General features: G+C 40.8%; 1 protein-coding gene across 2 annotated transcripts in view; it reads right to left on the reverse strand.

Annotated features, from left to right (window-relative positions):
- The window catches only part of NTRK3 (neurotrophic receptor tyrosine kinase 3), a 517,214-nt gene that overhangs the window by 260,457 nt on the left and 233,795 nt on the right, over window positions 1-22,962 (reverse strand). The window lies entirely within an intron of this gene.

The following is a 22,962-nucleotide window of genomic DNA, read 5'->3' on the forward strand; positions in this document are numbered from 1 at the left end:
GGAAGCAAGGACGGAGGGAGGAGGGAGGGAAGGAGGGAGGGAAGGAGGGAGGGAGGGAGGGAGGAAGTAAAGAATCATTTCCCAAACTTGTCAACTAACTCTGAAATTATTCTTAACTGGATTTTTTTTTTTTGTCTTGGATGGGATGGGAGAAAGTTTTCCCCCCATTTATAGTATGTAATCAATATATGGTTAAGATAATAAATGTCCAAAAAATAAACGGTCAATTCTTGATAGAGAAGAGAAATACTTTCAAGTGTTGAATATATTCGGTTTATGAAAAATTATTCCCACCTGCCCTTTTGAAGATTGCAAACCTCTTTAGCCTGGGAGCTTTGTACATGTGTTAAAAGTTCCCATCATTTCTGATCATTGGCCATGCTGGTTTAGGACTGATAGGGGCTGTAGTCTGAAACTCTTTTGAGTGCATTTGCTAAGTGAAGGTTATTTCTTTCAAGATGTATAATGAAACAGACAAGACATAAATAGAGCAAGTTTCTGAAAGAGGAACGATTCCAGCAAAACAAAATTAATTCCTAGTTATTTCAGAGAAACTGTTGGGGGTGGGCAGCAAAATTTAAAGTCTACTTTTAGTTAAAAGTCAGGCAGGCAGAAAAATAACTTTTTGCCTGACTCTGTATTCAGTTGTAGGAAATTGTGTTGCCACGCTAAGCATCAGGGTGAAATCCAGCAGGTTCTGACAAGTTCTGGCGAACTAGTAGTGGAAATTTTGAGTAGTTTGGACAACCGGCAAATACCACCTCTGGCTGGCCCCAGAGTGGGAGGGAATGGAGATTTTGCAAAATTCTTCCCCCAGTAGTGGGGAGGGAATGGGGATTTTGCAGTATCCTTCCCCTGCATGCCCACCAACACCAAGCCACGCCATGCCCACCAAGCCCACAGAACTGGTAGTAAAAATACTTGGACTTCACCACTGCTAAGCATGTACTTTTCTCTTCCAAACTATATATTTATTCTATAGGCAATAAATACAAGGGTGGGCAAGCTTCAGCAAAAAACAACAACAACCCATAAATTGATTCTAAGAATTATTTTGTACTGCTCATTTGATCTTCCTGACTGAGGATTCAGCTGCTCTCCTTGGTTAAAGATCGCTATTGATTCAATATCTCTGTGTTGGCCATTACTTTCAACTTAATGGTAGGATTTCCAAAATAATCTCTTCGTTAAAACAGACAGTCCTGGAGCAGAGAAGAGGGGAAATAGAGTTCAAAGAAAAAAATAATTGAGATGTAGAGTATACTTAGGGAGGATCAGCATATCTGAAGGTCTCAAGTGACATGAACTGTAATAATAATAATAACAGAGTTGGAAGGGACCTTGGAGGTCTTCTAGTCCAACCCCCTGCCCAGGCAGGAAACCCTACACCATTTCAGACAAATGGTTATCCAACATCTTCTTAAAAATTTCCAGCGTTGGAGCATTCACAAGTTCTGGAGGCAAGATGTTCCACTTATTAATTGTTCTAATTGTCAGGAAATTTCTCCTTAGTTCTAAGTTGTTTCTCTCCTTGATTAGTTTCCATATATTGCTTCTTGCCTTGCATTCAGTTGCTTTGGAGAATAGTTTGACTCCCTCTTCTTTGTGGCAACCCCTGAGATATCAGAACACTGCTATCATGTCTCCCCTAGTCCTTCTTTTTATTAAACTAGGCATACTGAGTTCTTGCAACCGTTCTTCATATGTTTTAGCCTCCAGTCCCCTAATCATCTGTGTTTATGATGTCCTGGTAGCTGTTTACCACAAGGTGAATCAATTTTTTTGCACATGTAATTAATTTGATCATATAGATCAGGGCAGGGGTGAAATGCTACTGGTTCACACTGGTTTGGGCAAACCGGAAGCGGCGATGGCGGGTGTTTCAGAGAACTGGTAGTGGCAGCAGTACGAGACTCCACCCAACCACCCGGATATGGTTTTTACCCCTTTAACCTGTTTTTTACCCTCTGTGCATGTGCAGAAGGCTTTGCGCATGCACAGAGGGTCCAAAATTGCATATGACACATATGCATGCACTTCCGAACCAGTAGGGAAAGTAAGTAGATTTCATCCCTGGATCAGGGGTGTCAAACTCAAGGCCCGGGCTGGATCTGGCCCGTAGGGTGCTTAGATCTGGCTTGCAGGGCCACCCTGGAAACAGCAAAGGACTTGCCCATGGCACCTCTACAGAAGGTTGTACCTTCTGTACCTCTGCAGAAGGTTGCAGGAGGCCATTGCAGCCGAAAATGGAGCTCAAGAGAGTCACCCGCAGCCCCCACAAGCTCCATTTTTGCTGGCAGAGGGTTTCAGGAAGCCGTCGCATCCAAAAACGGAGCTCAGGAGCCCATATTCGCTGGCAAAGTGCTCGGGCCCTCCACAGGCTCCCCCGACATGACTTGAGTGGTGTCGAACTGGCCATGCACACACACCCCAACCCACCCCCCCGGGGTCAAACACAACCCTTATGAAATCGAGTTTGACACCCCAGATATAGATATTTAGCAGGCAAATGTGGAGATCCAGTTCTAGCAATAGATATCTCCCATTGCTGTCTCTTATATCCCAAACACCTACTTTCTCTCTTGGGACAATACAGATAAGATTCCAACATTATTACAATCAATGTTTTAACAGGGAGTCTCTTATATGTCCTTTGAGATTTATTGAGATCCTTTTTTTAATGTCTTATCACTATTACTAGACTGGCCATTTATCACTGATTGCCTATACTGTAGTTCATCTTACTAAACTCATCTAAGCAGGTGAAAGCACTTAAGCAAAGATGCCAGAAGCAAATTCTAACAGGGACTGATCTGATAAATGTATTGATTGGAACTCTTTTTCATGTAGTGTTTATTCCTCTCAAAATAAAAATGGTAGGCAAAGTTGCGGTTTCATGTCACCATGGAAATCTCTTGGTAGATTTTTTTTTTCCGCAAGAGTATGGAAGTTCTTTGCCACAGCATTCTTTGGTGATTTTTTTAGGGGGAAAAGGTTAAATTTTCCAATCTAGATTTTCTGGCAATTCTCCACTCTACTCAGATCTGATCCTGTTTAGCTTTTGGAGATCAATCAGATTCAGCTAGGTGTTGCAACATGATGCAATTTTTTAATGCGAGGGATGTAAAATCACGTACTTATGGAAATGTATGATAATGCACATACATTTTGAGATAAACAAAATTTGCATTCGCATTTAAGGGAACAAATTGCGTAGCTTTTTTTTTTTGAAAAAAATAAAACAACTCAAATTTGGAAACAGGACAGAACAGACATATGTGAGAACACAAGCAAAACTGACATGGATTGGAAATAAACATTGATGTGTTGCGAGGTGAAAGGATCAATTGTTAGATTACTCATGAAACAGTCGCTTCTAGGATGCTCATTTAAAAAAAGAACAGCAGCAAATGTTCTTCCAGTTATTGGGCTATCAGTATGCTAGCATCTCCCCAATTTATCATATGACTCTATCCAACCTTCATTTGGTGGAGTTTTTAATTCAATCCTTTCTTTCTTATGGTATTATCATAACACATGCATATGCTATGAACTGCGACAAGAAAAGAAGTCTTGCTACAAATGAAGTTATGTTTCAGTATGCTTCATTTCCTTCCGGGAATATAATGTACAGTAAATCTATGTTTATGATGTATTAATAACTGGAAAGAGCCTCTTCAATGAGAATTGGTGCAAATTAAATCACAAGATGAGGCAGCAGAAGAAAATCCATTTTAAAAACAAAACAGAGGGACAATCTACAGATGCCTAAATATTTTCATTTGAGCAGCCCTGCCCCTTAAAAGAGCTGTGAGAGTTGAACGATAAGGAAGACTGAGGTGCCAAAGAATTGATGCTTTCAAATTGTGACATTGGAGAAGCTTCTTGAGAATCCCCTGGACTGCAAGGAGATCAAATCAATCAATCCGAAAGGAAATTAACCCTGACTGTTCTTTGGAAGGACAGATGCCGAAGCTGAAGCTCAAATACGTTGGCCACCAAATGAGAAGAGAGGACTCATTGAACAAGACTCTGGTGTTGGGAAAGATGGAAGGCAAAAGGAGAAGGGGACGGCAGAGGATGTGATGGTTAGATAGTGTCATCGATGCAATGAACAGGAATTTGGGTAAATTCCAGGAGACAAGGGAGAATAACAAAATGACAGAGTTGGAAGGGACCTTGGAAGTCTTCTAGTCCAACTCGCTGCTTATGCAGGAAACCCTACAACACTTCAGACAAATGGTTGCCCAATCTCTTCTTTAAAATGTCCAGTGTTGGAGCACCCACAACTTCTGGAGGCAAGTTGTTCCACTCATTAATTGTTCTAACTATCAGGAAATTTATCCTTAGTTCTAGGTTGCTTCTCTCCTTGATTAGTTTCCATCCATTGCTTCTGGTCCTTACTTCAGGTGCTTTGGAGAATAGCTTGACTCCCTCTTCTTTGTGCCAACCCCTTAGATATTGGAACCCTGCTATCATGTCACCCCAAGTCCTTCTTTTCATTAATGTAGACATCCCCAATTCCAGCAACTGTTCTCTATGTTTTAGCCTCCAGTCCCCTAATCATCTTTGTTGCTCTTCTCTGCACTCTTTCTAGAGTTTCAACATCTTTTTTACATTGTGTCTACCAAAAGTGGATCCAGCATTCCAAGTGTGGTCTTACCAAGGCACTATAAAGTGATATGAACACTTCACGTGACCTTTATTCTATTCCTCTGTTATTACAACCTAGGACTACGTTGGCTTTTTTTATTTTTGGCTGCTGCCATACAGTGCTGGCTCATATTTAAGTATCCACTCATATCCACTACGACAATAGTTCCAGTAGAGCAGAGAAACCTGGTGTGGTCCATCATGGGATTGCAAAGAAGACTTAGTGATTGAACAATAACAAAACAAGCCTCTAAGAGTTATTTTCCTTGGAATATTGCCCACATAATGCTAATTGTTGCCACATCTTTCCCATCCAGCACAAAAAAGTGTCAATACCATACATGTTAATTGACATAAATCAAATGCAAGAAAAGTTGGTTCTCGAGCACATACACATGCTGATTGAGAGCCCTATTTTACCAGCCTCTCCCCGTGGAGCTATTATGTCATACTTCATCTCTCAGTTCAATGAACAGAACTATAACTGAGACAGAAGGGTAGCAAAGAGATGATCATTATGAGAGAAAAGGATCTCCAGAATCTTAAGCACTTGCAGCAGGGGTGAAATCTTCCCCGGTTTGCTACCGGTTCGCTGCTGGCGCATGTGCGCTGCCTGCCAAGTGCGCGCTGTGCGTGCATGCACAGACTGCATGAAATGCACACTTCACATGAGCACATGCACAGTGCATGCAAAACACACACTGCACGTGCATGCGCAATGCGCACAAAACACATGCTGCAGGTGCACGCAGGTGCAGTATTTGCCAAACACACAACTTCACATGGAAAAAGGAGGCTTGGGAAGGTAAGTAGAACAGTGAGGGGTGCGGAATAGCTGTGCCGCATGATTTAGATTCACTAGAAAGCAGGATTTCCTGCTTTCTAGCAATTTTAAATTGCGTGGCACAACTGATTATCAGAAATACCGGTTCGGACAAACCGATAGCTTTTTTTTTACTACCAGTTCCCCCGAACCAGTGCAAACCAGTAGGATTTCACCGCTAACTCGCAGATACCCTAAACAGATACAATACCACTCTTGACACAATCAGATGCCCAATGTTTTTGTAGACCTGTCCAAAAATGGGAATAATGCAAGAGATAAGGAAGTTCAGTGGCAGGAAATCTATGTGGAAGGGAAGGAATATAGTAGATGACAACTGACTAGTGGCAATGTTGGTTAATGGAAGGTATAGCTTATAACATCATGGTTTGCTTATCTATGGCTCACCAGGTTGACATGCTTCACAATGCCATAAATTATAATCAACAAATCACAGTGGCTGAGTTCACACAACCATTAGCAAGCAAATCACATGTTCTATCAAATCTAGCTTCCTGGTTATGTAGAGTTTTTAGATTCTGCCAAAAGTTGATGAAATTGGTGGATTTTCTGATCTTCTTCCTGCACAATTGCTTTTGATACGGTCTGAAAGTCCCAGATACATTCCTGATTTATGAAATATGCTTTTCCAGAAGAAAGAGGAACTTCGTTGTATCCTTCAGAAACACATAATATAAACCTGTTCCAATATTTGATCCCCCCCCCAAAATAAATCCATTTTAAGGCCATTCAATCATTATCAGATCTGAATCAATTTTCTCAATCAAAAAGACACGTAAAACCATTGAATCAAATCATACGTCTCTAAGCATTTTGGGTGAATGCTTTTTCTGAATGAATTCAGAAATTCAAATTCAATCAGCCCAGGTTAACTGTTTGGTCTGAACGGCCACATTGAATTAGACTGATTTTTTTCTGAAACAAATAAATGTTTCAAATTAGATTTTGCCTGGCTCAGAGGCCTAATAAAGACCTCTAGCCAGCTCCCATTTGTTTTGCTGCTCTACATCAACATCTGGTTCTGCAGAAAATTGGAGATTAAGGTTTGGCTTTGACACACAGAGAAAAAAGAGATGCCATTGCTAATTCAGCAAAACGGAAGTCCAAAGTTGCTTAAAGATGTGCTGCCAATACTTGTCCTCATTCAAGCGGAGGTTAGCAGGTCAACATGACAAGATTCACAAAAGGTAGCCCAGCTCCATGCAATCTCTTTGTCATGCCTTTATACGGAGGAAAAACTGCTCCATTTAATGACAGCGGCTTCGTCTGGTCTTGCCACAATGACTTCGCTTAGCATCATGATGATTAAGCCCTGTCAGTAGATAGAAGAGCTCTTGAATGCAGCTTCAGGGCTTGGCTCTTGAAAAGCCATTGAGATGGCCTGCCTTACAGGTTTTCATTATGCGTCTGGAAAATTACAGATGTCGCTAGTGCTTTTAAAAGATCAGATGTAAATTGTCTTGTCAGCGACAAAAGGAATAATTTCAGCTTTGCCCCTAATTTTAGCAGTTGTCTTGGTTCTGTTGGCTTGCATCTGAGAGGCAGATGCTGAACTCTGACAGATATTCTCAAAGCCAGTTGTGTCCTATCACTTTAATCCAGAATCACTTTTGTGAGAAAATAGGCAGAGATTCTGAATTGGGAAGGGGAATAGCAGTAGCTTTGTTTTTCATTATCTTTTCTTCATCCCATCATCCATGCTCTGTGAAGACTTTCTCTTAGGTAAAATAGCTGAAGGAAGGAAGGAAAAGTGTGAAGGACAGGTGAAACCATTGACTATATTTAGCCTGAAGAAGAGAAGAATGTGGGAGACATGAGAACTGCTCTCAAGCATTTGAAAGGCTGTCATGTAGATCAAGGAAAATTGTTCCAAAAAATGGCACAAGAAGGAACACAATAGGAAGAAGACAATTTGGGGTGGACTTCAGGAAAAAAAAAAAAGATCTGAATTTCTACACTGGGCGGGTGGTTGGATTAGAAGAGCTCCAATGTCCTATATTTACAATTTGTTGTTAGTTGCAAAGTCGTGTCCGACTCATTGCAACCCCATGGATAACCTTCCTCCAGGCTTTCCTGTCCTCTACCATCCTCTGGAATTCATTTAAGCTCACAGCGACTGCTTCAGTGACTACATCCAGCCACCTCATTCTCTGCTGTCCCCTTCTTCTTTTATCCTCAATTGTTCCCAGCATTAGGCCCTTCTCCAGTGAGTCCTTTCTATTCATTAGGTGGCCAAAGTATTTGAGTTTCATCTTCAGGATCTGGCCTTCTAAAGAGCAGTCAGGGTTGATCTCCTCTAGGACTGACCGGTTTGATCGCCTTGCGGTCCATGGGACTCGCAGGAGTCTTCTCCAGCACCATACCTCAAAGGCCTCAATTCGTTGGTGCTCAGCCTTCTTTATGGTCCAACTTTCACAGCCATACATTGCAACTGGGAAAACCATAGCCTTGACATATTTACAACAGGTCCTTATAGTTGTGGCTGTTTTAGAATCCCTGAGGTTACATGATCATTCAAGAGTTTGGAAACCAGTTTGTAATTATGTTGTTAGAACATCCCACGGTCTCATAATCACCATTTGTGACCTTCACTGCTGGTGTCTGGCAAGCAAAATCAATGGGAAAACTAGCAGGAAGTCAAAATGGAGATCACATGATTGTGGGATGCTGTCACCATGTGGAATTCATCTAAAGATGGCAAGTGGGATGATGGAACTGCCATTGTAAATCACTAGAATCACATGATGATGCACCTGATGTCGATGTTGCTTAGTGACTGAATTCCTCGTCCCAATTATTGTTGGTAAGGAAGGAATATCTGTACCATGTAAGATACTACATCTATCGCGGTTTGTCAGCAAGTGCTAAAAGGTAATCTATTCCTTTTAAGGAATAAAAAGATTTCAGATTTATAAAATCTAACTTTACTTTTCGTTTCTTTTTCCTAGAACCTAGAGCTTCATCAGCTGGAGCCCGGTGTAAAATATATAGAAATGTTAAAATATTAAAACCCAGGCATTTGTCTTCAGCACTGAATACAGCTGAAAGTTCACCACACACAACAATCCACTCACAATTTTCTTACACTTTATTCCTTCTAGAAATATAATCCAGGATATTTATGGCCTTTTAAATAACTGGTCATCAGAAATCCTTGCCCAGCTTCCAACATAGATAGAGAGAGGAGCCGAGGGAAACCTTCCAGTTCTATTTTTGGCTGAATGCTGATCTAAAAGTCAAAAATTCAAAATGCCCAATCTAAATCTGGTTCTTGAAGAAATGCCATCTGCGTTCCAGGCTGCATCATTTTTATTCATAGAAAAGAACATCTAAAGAACATGGCATTTATAACTGAACATGCTAATGGTACAGAAAAGGGAGATAAGGCAAAGGTTCATCCTTGCCAATAAATAACCTTCCTGGTAAACTAGCTGTGGACCAGGGTTGGCATTTTTCTATAAAACAATATAGGGTTGACCTTAGAGATAATCAGAATAGAGCTGGAAGGGACTTTGGTGGTCTTCTAGTCCAATCCCCTGGAGGAGACCCTATACCATTCCAGACAAGTGGCTGTCCAATCTCTTCTTAAAACCTCCAGGGATGAAGCACCTACAACTTCTGGAGGCAAGTTGTTCCGCTGGTTAATTGTTCTCACTGTTAGAAAGTTTTTCCTCAATCCCAGGTTGCTTCTCTCCTTGATTAGTTTCCATCCCTTGTTTCTTGTTCTGCCTTCTGGTGCTTTGCCTCTCTTATTTGTGGCAGCCCCCTCAAATACTGGAAATACTGCCATTATGTTACCCCAGTCCTTCTTTTCTCTAGACTAACCTTATCCAGTTCCTGCAACTGTTATTCCTATGTTTTAGTTTCCAGGTCTTTAAACATCCTCGTCGCTCTTTTCTGCACTCTTTCCAAAGTCCCAACATCTTTTTTTTTGTAATGTGGTGACACAAACGTGATGCAACACTCCAGAAAAGAATGAGTGAGATGTTAAAGGGGGACTTGCAGAAAAGTTCATCACAAAAAGAAGAAAGTGTAAAAAAAACCCTAAGTATCAAAATAGCCCAAATTGGTTTTGTTTAATATAAGACAGATTGAAATTTGGATCAACTTTCAAGATGCTGTTACTCTACCTAATTACAATTTTTAAAAAAACAAAACATTTCTGGAATCCATGCTGAATTTGCTTCTTGACCTTGCCTACCAATTAGCGTACTGAAGGACTAATATTTTTCTGTTAAATTTAAATTTACTGACGAAGATTTAAATTTAACAGAAAAATAGTTTGTCAGAAAGAGACTGCATTTTTTGCATTGGACCTTCAGGCCTGCCAGCTCTTGGATTGGAGCTGAAAGGCGAAAGCAGAAGCAGTATGTCCATCCCATAGTTGGATAGACCAGGTTGCCCTGATAGACCAGTCTCACTGGAAAAATACTGAAAGACTAATACTTTCTCTACTTGAAACATCTGCAAACAACCTAACCTAAGGGCCGAAGTGTGGCTCAGGCTGTAAGAAGCCTGTTATTAACAGCAGCTGCCTGCAATTACTGCAGGTTCTAGTCCCACCAGGCCCAAGGTTGACTCAGCCTTCCATCCTTTATAAGGTAGGTAAAATGAGGACCCAGATTGTTGTGGGGGCAATAAGTTGACTTTGTATATAAATATACAAATGGATGAGACTATTGCCTTACACAATGTAAGCCGCCCTGAGTCTTCGGAGAAGGGCGGGATATAAATGTAAAAAAAAAACACCAAAAAAAAACACACAATGGCTTATAGTGAGGTGAATCTATTATCAGGAACACAATCTCCATAGATCCTACACTTTTACTGTTTTTATTTTTTCACAGAATCTTCAAGAACGTCAAATAAAAAAATTAGGCATGTTTCTTTTTCTCTATTCAACTGTTAAATTAGCGCTGAACAGATGGGCCCTCTTGTTTTATTGAAATCAGGATCCAAGTAGGCAGGGGTGAAATCCAGCTGATTTGGAGAACCGGTAGTGGAAATTTTGTGTAGTTCAGAGAACTGGCAAACGCCACTTGTGGCTGGCCCCAGAGTGAGGTGGGAATGGGGATTTTGCAATATCCTTCCCCAGGAGTTGGGAGGGAATGGAGATTTTGCAGTATCCTTCCCCTGGAATGGGGTGGAAATAGGGATTTTGCAATATCCTTCCCCTGGAGTGGGTGGCAATGGGGATTTTGCAGTATCCTTCCCCTGGAGTGGGGTGGGAATGGAGATTTTGCAGTTCCCTTCCCCTGGAGTGGGGTGGGAATGGGGATTTTGCAGTATCCTTCCCCTGCCACGCCCACCAAGCCACACCATGCCCACCAAGCCACACCCACAGAACCAGTAGTAAAAAAAAATGAATTTAACCACTGAAAGTAGGCAACCATAAATCTGTTGCACTGGTTACGCTGCACCTTGATTAAGCCAACGGTGGCAGAGTTGAAGGGTATCCCATCAAAATAACCCAAAATCATTGACTTGATAAATACCAGTATGCCTAAGGAGGGTTTGCCACATTCCTGGCCATAAGGGGATGACTTGAATCGAGGGCAGCAAAATCAAAGAGCCAGTGCTAAGAGAACCGAGGCATTTCATCACCATTCTTGTCCACTTCACTACAATGACCCTCGTTCAGGAGATAGGTACATCAGCTGTCAAAATGCAAACATGACATTTTGAAGGACTGCCTGGGAAACTATGAAATCTGTTTTGTTCCCCCTTCCTTTTCTTTTGTTAAGGAGGCACAATGCAATCTGTCTTTTGAAGTGTGTCAGAGTAACTCAAGACACCTCCACAGGAAAGACAGAAATAGCATTTGGCTCCAAGAAGACCTATCTGTGAAAAAAAAACAAAAAAACCCCAAAAGAGTTGTTTAAGTAATACATGTTAACTAACTTTCTATGACTTATTTTTAATAAGGAAGAGCAACAGCAACTGTAAGCAACTATTTTTGGTCAAATTTGATCCTTACATCCAGCGGTAAAATTGCACTTACCTTCGCTACCAGATCGCAAATGTGAGCACTCGTGCATGCCTCTTCCACGCGTGCGCAGAGGGTCAAAAATGGGACGTGGTGATGTCCGGGTGGGTGGGCGGAGCCTTGCACTGCTGGCCCTACCAGATCGCGCGAGCCAGATAGATCCGGTTGAATTTCACTACTGCTTACATCCAGTGGTGGGCTGCTGCCAATTCAGGACCGGTTCAGGTGAACCAATAGTTCCGACAACCAGCTGGCCCATCCCATCCACCCCTGCTCTATCCTGCCCTATATTTTCTTCTTTCTGACTCAGCTGATTGGCATGGCATAGCTGGTTTCCACACCTCCTCTCTCCTACTTACCAGGGTTGCCTTAGAACAGAGGTCTTCAAGCTTGGCAGCTTTAAAACTTGTGGACTTCAACTCCCAGAATTCTCCAGCCAGCATACCATAGCTGGCTGGAGAATTCTGGGAGTTGAAGTCTACAAGTCTTAAAGCTGCCAAGTTTGAAGACTTCTGCCTTAGAAGGTAAGCAGATGAGCTTCAAACTGTTGAATTTTGAACGCTTTTAGGCACCCTCTCTCACTCACAGAACTGATTGTTAAACTGGTTGCAGCCCACGACTGCTTACATCTGATTAAAGGTAAAGGTTCCCCTCACACATATGTGCTAGTTGTTCCCAACTCTAGGGGGTGGCGCTCATCTTCATTTCCAAGCCAAAGAGCCAGCACTGTCCGAAGACGTCTCTGTGGTCATGTGGCCAGCATGACTCAACGCCAAAGGCGCATGGAATGCTGTTACTTTCCCACTAAAGGTGATCTCTATTTTTCTACTTGCATTTTTTACATGCTTTCAAACTGCTAGGTTGGCAGAAGATGGGACAAGTAACGGGACCTCACCCCATTACACGGCAGCACTAGGGATTCGAACCGCTGAACTGCCGACCTTTCAATCGACAAGCTCAGCATCTTAGCCCCTGAGCCACAGCATCCCTTACATCTGATTAGAGGTTCTTAAACAGAGCCAGGAGCAGCCGACAAAAGGAACCATATTACATTATTCACTCAGCCAGTCCTTCCTTAGCTAAAGTTGTTTGAGAAGAATGACTGTTTCCAAAGAAGTTAAATCAGTGAAATTTTAATGACTTCTTGTCATGGAGGTGGTGGGGGGATTATCCTTAACTGCAAAAATGGCTAAAAGAACTGATGGAAATGGCCATGAGTGAAGGGGCATTCTTTTTTTAAAAAAATATATATGCTGTGAAAACAAGCAAAAGAAGACTTATATAATATCATTTAGGCATTTTTTTTCCTTGACTCTTTGAAGTTCAAGTCATTGCCTAATGATTGTAGAGTGGAAAGGGTGCTTTCGGTTTAACTGCCAATCATTGCAGGAATCCAAATTAAAGAATATAAGGCAAAAGACTGGACTCTCTTGTACTCATCCAGTGAAAAAGACACCAACATTCCTCTTTATAATTGGCTCCTCTGACAAAAAGTTCTAACTGATGGAAGCTTTCCTTCACATTCATCCAGAATTTGCCTTCCTGTAATTTAAGACTGTTGCTTGGTGCCTTGTGCTGATGATGGTTACTCTGAGCTAATAAGAGAATTGGATGCCAGTTATTAATCAACAATCATTCTCACATGCTTCAAGTTTGCTGGGGATGCATGCCTTCAAGCAGGGGTGAAATCCAGCAGGTTCTAACAGGTTCTGGAGAACCAGTAGTGGAAATTTTGAGTAGTTGGGAGAACTGGCAAATACCACCTTTGGCTGGCCCCAGAGTGGGGTGGGAATGGAGATTTTGCAATATCCTTCATCCAGGAGTGGGGAGGGAATGAGGATTTTGTAGTGTCCTTCCCTTGCCATGCCCACCAAGCCACGCCCACAGAACTGGTAGTAAAAAAAATTGGATTTCACCAGTGCCTTCAAGTCATTTGTGACTCTTGTTGACTGCCTAGACAATTTCCTACAGCTTTCTTGGCAAGGTTTTGCAGAAGTGATTTTTGCCATTGCCTCCTTCCCAGGGCTGAGAGAAAGGGACTGGCCCAAGATTGCAACTCAAAATTCTAATCTTTACCAAAATATTTCCAAAATTAAACAACACTCCAATCAAAGAGCTACCAACTCAGACAACCAATCAAACAGTAAACAACAGCCTAATCAAGGAACTACCAAGAACGCTCCTACCAACACTGCTGGAGTAAGCCACTTTTACATAAACAGAAATGAAACCCCACTCCCTACTAGTATTGATGATGTTACCTAGTTGGGTACTGAAATGTCTACAAACCAACTGAGCTCAGAGAGCACCAAGGACTTACACTCACAGCCTTCTAGTTTCCAGCCCAATGCCTTAATCACTACACCAGACTAGCTCTTTTCAAGAAGAAATGCCTAAAAATATATAAATAATATCCACTGCATTAATTTTTTCCATTTCTCTGCTCATATGCCTAACTTCACTTTACTAAATAGAAAAGAGAAGCATGCGAAAGAATACAAAACGATTTGGGCAATGATCTCGCTACTAATCAATCAATGATAGGTAGTGCTAGGTGGGGATTACTTCTGTATTTATTTGTGTCGTACCTTTATTATTTTTATAAATAACTCAAGACAGTGGACATATCTAACACGCTTTGTCTTCCTATTATCCCCACAACCATCATTTTGTGAGATGGGTTGAGAGAGAGTGACCAGGTCAAGGTGCCCAGCTGGCTTTCATGGCCAAGGCAGGACTAGAATTCACAGTCTCCCAATTTCTAGTCTGGTGCCTTAACAACTAGATTAATGGGTTGGATTTGGACTGGAGAGCCAAATTCATATTTAGTCTCAGTCTCAGAAGCTGACTTTACTTTGAGTAGTTCTCTCTTGAGCCAACGTATGGGAACATGGAAAAGAAAATAGGGAATGCTATATAGGTTGCCCTTGAGCTCCTGAAGATAATGTAGTATAAGTATATACAATCTAACATCCACAATGCTCAAGTACAGCAATTTTGCCATGTTTCTTCAATGAATACGTATTTATGCATAATTCATAAATCTCTCTATAAAATACCCTTGGGGATATAACAATCCCATAATATGCTTTCATTTATGCATTTTCTTCAGTGTACACAGTTTATGAACACAAGGAGATTTAACACATTTTTGTATGTAACTTTGCATTTAAAATTAGCATATATTTGGGGATGTTTACAAATGCCCTGATTTAAATGACACTTTCCAAAAAGATAGTGCTTGTGCTGAGACAGACAAAAACTGGTAAGTGAAGAAAAGTAACGGAACATTTTTAATAGATAGCTAATATTTCACTATATACATACACACATAAATGAAGCTAAGGGGCTTCTAATTCTTGCTTATGGTCAAGGAAGATTTCCTGGTTGCATGATGTAATGCATAAAGTCAGCGAGTGCAGCCAGTTCTCGACTTACAGCTGTCCATTCAGCAATCATTCAAAGTCACAACAGCACCGACAAAACTGACCTATGGTCCTCACACTTATGACTGTCACAGCATCTCCAATGTCCCATAATCACATGCGGGCACTTTGGCAACCAGCATGTATCTTGATAGTTGCAGTGTCACCATTTATGTATGACCTTCTCAGCTGACTTCCGACAAGCAAAGTCAATGGGGAAAACCAGATTCAGAAAACCAAAAAAAGTCATAAAATCAGGCACTGCTCATTAAACAACTGCTTTGCTTAGCAACATAAATTCTGGTCTCAATGGTGGTTTGTAAGCCAAGGACTACCTGAATGACGCAACTTGCTAAATTCATCCAGAAATTAAAGGACAGCTCTTCATAGATTGGGGTCCGGAATTTTTCTAAATTCATAGTTAAGTAGCAAATATGTATTATTATTGTTGTTGTTGCTGTTGCTGTTGTTTCTATTATTATTATTATTATTATTATTATTATTATTATTATTATTATTATTATTATTATTATTATTAATTATTATCATCATCTTTTATTCATTAAATATGAAACTCAGTCAGTTGAAAATATAAAAATAAATCACAAATATCATTGACTGGCTCTGATGGTTGATACGGGTTGCTGCCTGCATCCTAGGTATCAACCAAGTACCTTCTTAAGATGTACAATGTTCTGAGTAGCGCAGTTTTTTGCAGTTCTGCTGGTGTTATTGCAGGAAGCTGCAATTTGTTGATGTATCTTACAGAATTCTTGGACATGGTACCAAATGCCCCGATGACAATGGGTATCACTGTTACATGTTTCATCCATAGCTGTGTGGTTTTGATGGCCAGGTCGTAATACTTCATGATTTCTTCTACTTCTTTTTTCTTCAACGCTGGCATATCCTTGTACCGCGATATCAATAAATTGTACGTTTCGGTTTTTGACAACTGTGATATCTGGAATGTTGTGTTCCAAATGACGATCCATCTGTATTCAAAAGTCCCACAAGATCTTCACCTTCTCATTTTCTATAACCTTTTTTACTTTATGTTCCCATGACTGAGTAGCGTAATGCTGGAACTGCCCATGTATTAATGGCTTTAATTATGTTTCCAGTATTCAGCTTTGATTTTAATATTTTGTGGACCCTCCTGGTGTATTCTTTTTGTGTTGACTCTTTGATTTTTCCATTCAGGATGTTATCTGCTTCCAATAAGCCTAGGTATTTGTAACCATCATGCTTTGCTAATGCTTTCACTATGTTTCCATTTCCCAGTTCTATTCCTTCTATTTTTTTTCCCATTTTTCCTTGCTGCATGGATAATATAGCACATTTTTCAAGTCCAAAGTTCATTTTGATGTCGCTGCTGAACAGTTGAACTGTGTTGAGTATTGATTTAAGTTCAGTGGGACTTTTTGCATACATTTTTAAGTTATCCATGTATAGTAGATGGTTTATCTTTCCATGTTGGCTTGAAATTATTAGTATTAGTATTAGTATTCAAAGCAATGTTTGGGGACAGGATATCATTGAATTGAGAAGGCAAATTTGAAAGCAAATTAGGAATAAAATAAGTTTGGATATTATGTTAGGTACCCAGAAAGAAACTCCATGGCATAATACTTTGACAAATGAAAAGTTAAGGGATGAAGGGTTTAAAAAAAGTTAAAAATAAAATGCTGATGCCGGATAAAAATTAAGCCACAAGGATGCCATCACTTCCAAAATTGCCATAACCAAAGGATTTGCTTCACCTTGGCATAGCCTTTCTTTCCCCTTCCTGCAGGCTCTGCAAACAGCTGCAGAAATCTCTGACTTGGGGTGATGCAGGTGTGAGGCTTCAGGATGCTAATTGCACTAGCAATAGCACTTAGACTTATGTACTTTCCCATAATACTTTACAACCCTCTCTAAGTCATTTACAGAGTCAGCATATTGCCCCCAACAGCCTGAGTCCTCTTTTTACCAACCTTGGAAGTATGATAGGCTGTGTTGTGTCTTGCCCGCTCTCAAAGCAGCCGGGGCCTTCTTATCTGCTCCCGAACACGGAGGAATGTATGCCTCCCGGCCCCAGCCCTGGCTCCATGCCCAGACAAGCTGAAGAGGAGGGGGCACCTCCCGGTCCCAGCCCTGGCTCCATGCCCAAGCAGGCTGCAGAGGAGGGAGCACCCCCCGGCCCCAGCCCTGGCTCCATGCCCAGGCAAACGGAGCAGCTAGACCCCTCCCCCTCCTCCACAGCATGTGAGCCTGAGGAAAGTTTATTTCCAACAGCTGCTGATTGGAGTGACCCTCGCATCAGAAGACTGGATAGGCGGAGGCAACAGAAGGAAGGGAGGGGCAGGCCTTAATGAGTGCTGAGTCATGGAGCCACACCCCATGGCCTATATAAAGGATCTGCTTTCTGGCAGTCTCTGAGTCAGGCAAAGTCGAACTTATCTTGCTGAAGTCACTTTCTGGTCTCCTGCCTGCTCTGAGGACTTTGCTAGGACTTTGGGCAGAGCTGCAGAGGCAAGCCTGATTTGGATTTCCCTGACCCGGCCGTCAGCGGAGGAGTGGGACACGACAGGCTGAGTCAATCCTGAGTCCATCCTGAGTCAATCCTGAGTCCAGGATCAAACTGCTAGCAGTGGGTAGAGTTAGCCTGCAATATTGCATTCTAAGAATGTGGCACCGCAGCTCACCATGCCAATATAAAATGTTCCTCATTAACCCACTGTCCTTCCAGCCTTTCTGCTTCTAGTTTGTTTCTCCTACAAAATTTCTGCCGGAGAGGCAGAAATCTCCAAATGGCTTAAGATTTGGGTAGATTGAAAACATTTAAATACAGCTAATGTAGAATCCAGCAAATAATTTCTATCCGTTTGACGTTATCCTACTGCATGCCACTGTCACTGCAAATAACATTAGGAACTACAAAAAGAAAAACCCTGGAGAAGCAGAGAGGCTACTAAGATATTCTTTGTTTTAATGACAAAATATACTTCTCACTGCTACAATGAAGTGGCGGGGGGGGGGACAGAAAAGAACAGAAAAACAGTGTTGTGCATGCTAATCATTTTATTTCATTTTGAGCTTGGGTCTAAAGATAGATTTACACCATTTTCTAGCAAGTTGTGTCTGCGAAATGGATGATTATGGTTTAAAACCAGTGGATCTCTCAATGACTTTCCTCTAGACCTTGCCTCTAGCCTTCAGATTTTCTGCAAAATTGATGGAGCCTTAACAGGACAGGACTTGGATTTTTCAGTGTTTTCCTAGCTTTGGGGAGCAAAAAACATTTTTAAGTAGCTTAAAATCACATTGAGCCTCTTCTAAAGCTCCTGTATGTTTCCTGGTTCGAAATGGTAACAAACTGCATATTGATTTGGGGTAAAATTGTAGTGATTAGTGCAGATTACAGGAACCAGTAAAAGTGACCGGGGAAATGCGGATTGTCACGCCTTGCCTTAGCAATCCAAGAGAAATAAGAACGGGGATATTTAGAATTAAACCTAAATATCCTACTAAACAACAGGCATCACTGATTGCCTTGCCAGAGTCTCTGCAGATTGGACTAGAAAATCTCTGAATCCGAGGCTCAGCGCCTATAATCAAATGATCAATCCACAAGCACACACTATATAGAATACACTTCACGGAAGGAGGAAATAGCAATAGCCCTTAGATTTATATACTGCTTTACAGTGCTTTACAGCCCACTCTAAGCGGTTTACAGAGTCAGCCTATCGCCCCCAACAATGTTGGATCCTCATTTTACCCACCTCGGAAGGATGGAAGGCTGAATCAACCTTCAGCCTGGTGAAATTTGAATGGCCAAATTGCAGTCAGTCAGCAGAAGTAGCCTGCAGTACTGCACTCTAACCACTGTGCCACCGTGTACTTGGGTACTTGATCAAGAAGTACACAGAATCATAGATTAATAGGGCTGGAAGGACCTTGGAGGTCTTCTACTCCAACCCCATCTACTCCAACATCCCTAATTTTTTTTTCCAGGTGGGAAATGCTAATTTATAAGAGTTGTGAATAATTCACTCTTACAGAGTGCAGAATATCAGAGTTGAAAAGATCATGGAGGTCTTTTAGTCCAACCCCCTGCTCAAGCAGGAGACACTATAACATTCCAGACAAATGGCTGTCTAATCTCATCTTAAAAACCTTCAGTGAAAACAATGGAAAGCAAGGCCTTCCATTGACTAAAGGTTCTCACTGACAGGAAATTTTGCCTTAATCTAGGTTGGATCTCTCTTTGATAAGTTTCCATCCATTACTTCTTGTCCTGCCCTCAGATGCTTTGGAGAAGAGGTCAACCCCCTCTTTTCTGTGACAGCCCCTCAGATATTAGAAGACCACTATCATGTCACCACCTAGTCCTTTTCTTCCATCAAACTAGACATACTTCATTCCCCCAATTGTTCATAGCATGCTTTAGCTTCCAGTCCCCAAATCATCCCCAAAACAATACACGAGCACACAATAGATTTAAGCTTAATGTGAACCGTTCCAATCTTGATTGCAGAAAATATGACTTCAGAAACAGAGTTGTTAATGCCTGGAATACACTACCTGACTCTGTGGTCTCTTCCCAAAATCCCCAAAGCTTCAACCAAAAACTGTCTACTATTGACCTCACCCCATTTCTAAGAGGTCTGTAAGGGGCGTGCATAAGAGTACAAGCGTGCCTACCGTTCCTGTCCTATTGTTTCCTTTTGTTATATCCAATTAATATAGTTATTACATACTCAAACATACATATATATATATATATATATATATATATATATATATATATATATATATATATAGGTCTTTGGTTGTTCGGGTTTTCTCCCGTGTAAGATTGGAAGTGTCTTGGCGACGTTTCGACGAAGTCTCATTCGTCATCTTCAGGCTTCAGCTTGTGCTTCTGGGAGCATTGCTCCCAGAAGCAAGCTGAAGCCTGAAGATGACGAATGAGACTTCACGAAACGCCGCCAAGACACTTCCAATCTTACACGGGAGAAAACCCAACAACCAAAGACCTATATACAAACACCCGTGAAAACCTCAGAAAACAAATATATATATATATATATATATATATATATATATATATATATATATATATATATATATATATATATATATGCTATATATTGTATAGTTATTTCATGCTTATGCTTATATATACTGTGTGACAAAATAAATAAATAAATAAATAAATAAATAAATAAATAAATAAAATACATCTTTGTTGATTAAGAAGGTATCTTCTGTATTTTCTCATTATATTTATGTATGACTTTCTCCCCACCCCCATGTAAGTGTGTGTGTTTGTCTGTATGCATATCTCTGAGTGGGATGGGTAGGTAAAAAAAAATACAAGAAATATAAAATGCAAAATATAAATAAGTACACTTATTCTTTCATATTCTCTATGTATATGAATGTATTGAGTGTAAAATATCCTTCTGTGACCAGAAACCGTGGAAATCCTACTGCTGATATATTTTTATTCCATCTCCCACCCCCCCACCCTCCCTGCCCAAAGCCTTGGGAGTGCCGCAGTTTATAGATCTCCTACATAAAAGGGCCTCTGGTGGCTCAGCAGACTAAGTCTGTCTGTCATTAACACAGCTGCTTGCAATTACTGCAAGTTCTAGACCCACCAGGCCCAAGGTTGACTCAGCCTTCCATCCTTTATATGGTGGGCAATAAAAGTTGACTTTGTATATAATTATACAAATGGATGAAGACTATTGCTTAACACAGTGTAAGCCGCCCTGAGTCTTCGGAGAAGGGCGGGATATAAATTCAAATAAAATTTAAAAAAATAATAAATCACATGAGCTGTTCCCCTTAAAATGGCCGTCGTTGGGCCATCAACTCGGAGGACTGTTACTCTATATTTATTGGGGGGGAAGCGTTAAGGACCCCACAATCATAATCAGATAGGACACCACTTAGTTTTAAGTGCCTATTAACTGATTCTAAATTGTAGCGGAATGTCTTTGCAAGTACTTTTGACATTCGCATTCATATAGCTGCTCTGATCAAAGCTGATGGAAGCATATAGCAAATGAGCCAATGATAATGCAGCCAGTAAGGCATCACGCAAGCAATCCTTGATTGTCTCTTCTCTCCCCTTGCTTCTTTTTCCCTTTTCCATACAGTTATTTTACGGTCCCATTTCCCCAGTTATTTTCATCTGAGGAACAGATTGGTTTTAAGGCCATTCAGTGAGTATGTGTGTGTGTGTGTCCGTATATAAAACGTTCCTGGGTTTGCATCTCACATATGGATGGGTCAGAGAAATGGGTGAAATCTGACACATAATTTTCTTGGGGCTTTTCCAACTGTGATACAATTAACCAGTGGAACAACTTGCCTCCAGAAGGTAGGGAAAGTAAGTGAACACCACCACTGGATGAGTTTGTGCAAAGATGGATTAGAGATAAATGAATCACTCTGGATCTACATTATGGAAATAAGGAAAAGTCCAGAAATGAAGAGGGGGGGTGTTTTGAAGCTATCCTACAAACTTCACCTCTGTTGTTATTTATTTATTTTTACCTCAACATCCCAAATGCAGGGAGAGATGACGCATGGGAAGAAAAGGATGGGTATATAGCCTCGAACGATGTCAATGCTAGCCTTAATTGGGTCAATGCATTTTCTCTTTCTCTGTGAATTTCTTTAAAAAAATTCTTTAAAATAAAATAAAGACTGATGGCCATCTGGCAGCTTCTCCATTTGATTGTGGCCTGCATAACTGTGCGCTTCTGGAGTGCACAAGTAGTTACTTGGGATATCAGCTGACCGGGCATCTGAGTTTTGTCTAGAAAACGTTCCCCTGAAAAGTTTTTTCCTGGTGATGGCCACATAATCCTAGTCCAGGGGTCTGTAACCTTAAACACTCAAAGAGACATTTGGACCCGTTTCCCACAGAAAAGAAAACACCAGGAGCCACAAAACCCTTCCCGTGCCTGACTATTTCTTGAGCGCCAACAAAACTAACATATGTAGTTGAATTAAGCATTCTGTTTTCTTCTGAAACTTTTCTTTTCTTGGATTTATCCATGGTTGGCCTACCGAGGGTCAAAAAGCTCAATAAATTGCCTGCCAGCAAGTGTCGCACATTGGCGGTTGTGAGTGATTTTTTTGAGTGACAGGGAGCGGCAGCAGAGGGGTGAAAGAGCCACATGTGGCTCCAGAGCACAGGTTGCTGACCCCCGTCCTAGGCTAAAACCTCTAGCCCTCAATTCAGCACTGACTCTGAACTGTAACCATATTCCTTCCGGTATTAATGGTGAATTATTCTTCCCTAACATTTCCTTTTAGTATTTGAGACTGGGGCCACTGACACGTCCATTCTGTCAGTTAATCCATTATGATTTAATATATTTACAAATTGAACTCCAGAATGATATACATAACAAACCAACAATTAGCACTGATGAGTCCCAGTCATAAAGGCTCAGAAGTTCTTCTGCTTTTTTTTTGGGGGGGGGTACTTTTATTTAAATGCACAAAAAGATCAATTGTCAAGGAAGAAATTCCAGAAAAAATTATGCAGAATATATACATAATTGTATCTGATCCCTACCAACTACAATCCTATAGTTTACAGGATGTAACTATATCCTCACTTGAAAGGTTCAAGTTCAGAGAGACAGTTTCTCAGGAACACACTATAACAACCTTCTTAATAACCCTTCAAATTATATGTTTGAATGACGTTATATAGTTGGGGCTACATACTTTTTGAACAAAGGTAATACTAGATTCTATTTTCATTATGGAACAATCACTCATTCAAACTGTAGGAGAATCAACTCTCATTTGACGCATTATTTCCATATAGCATCTTCACCAGGTTTTAATTCCCTTTGATATAATTTGCTCTTGTTTCTGAATATTGCCAGTTTCTCATCATTCTTTTTTTTTTAATAAATAATTTTTATTTCCATTTTCCAACATCATTTTTATGTACAAACTATTATCCATCATTAATCATTAATTTTTATTTATTACTGATTCAGGCCTGCCCGACTGCCACTTCCTTTCTT

The sequence above is a fragment of the Ahaetulla prasina genome, chromosome 13 (genome assembly GCF_028640845.1).
Source record: "Ahaetulla prasina isolate Xishuangbanna chromosome 13, ASM2864084v1, whole genome shotgun sequence".
Taxonomy (NCBI): domain Eukaryota; kingdom Metazoa; phylum Chordata; class Lepidosauria; order Squamata; family Colubridae; genus Ahaetulla; species Ahaetulla prasina.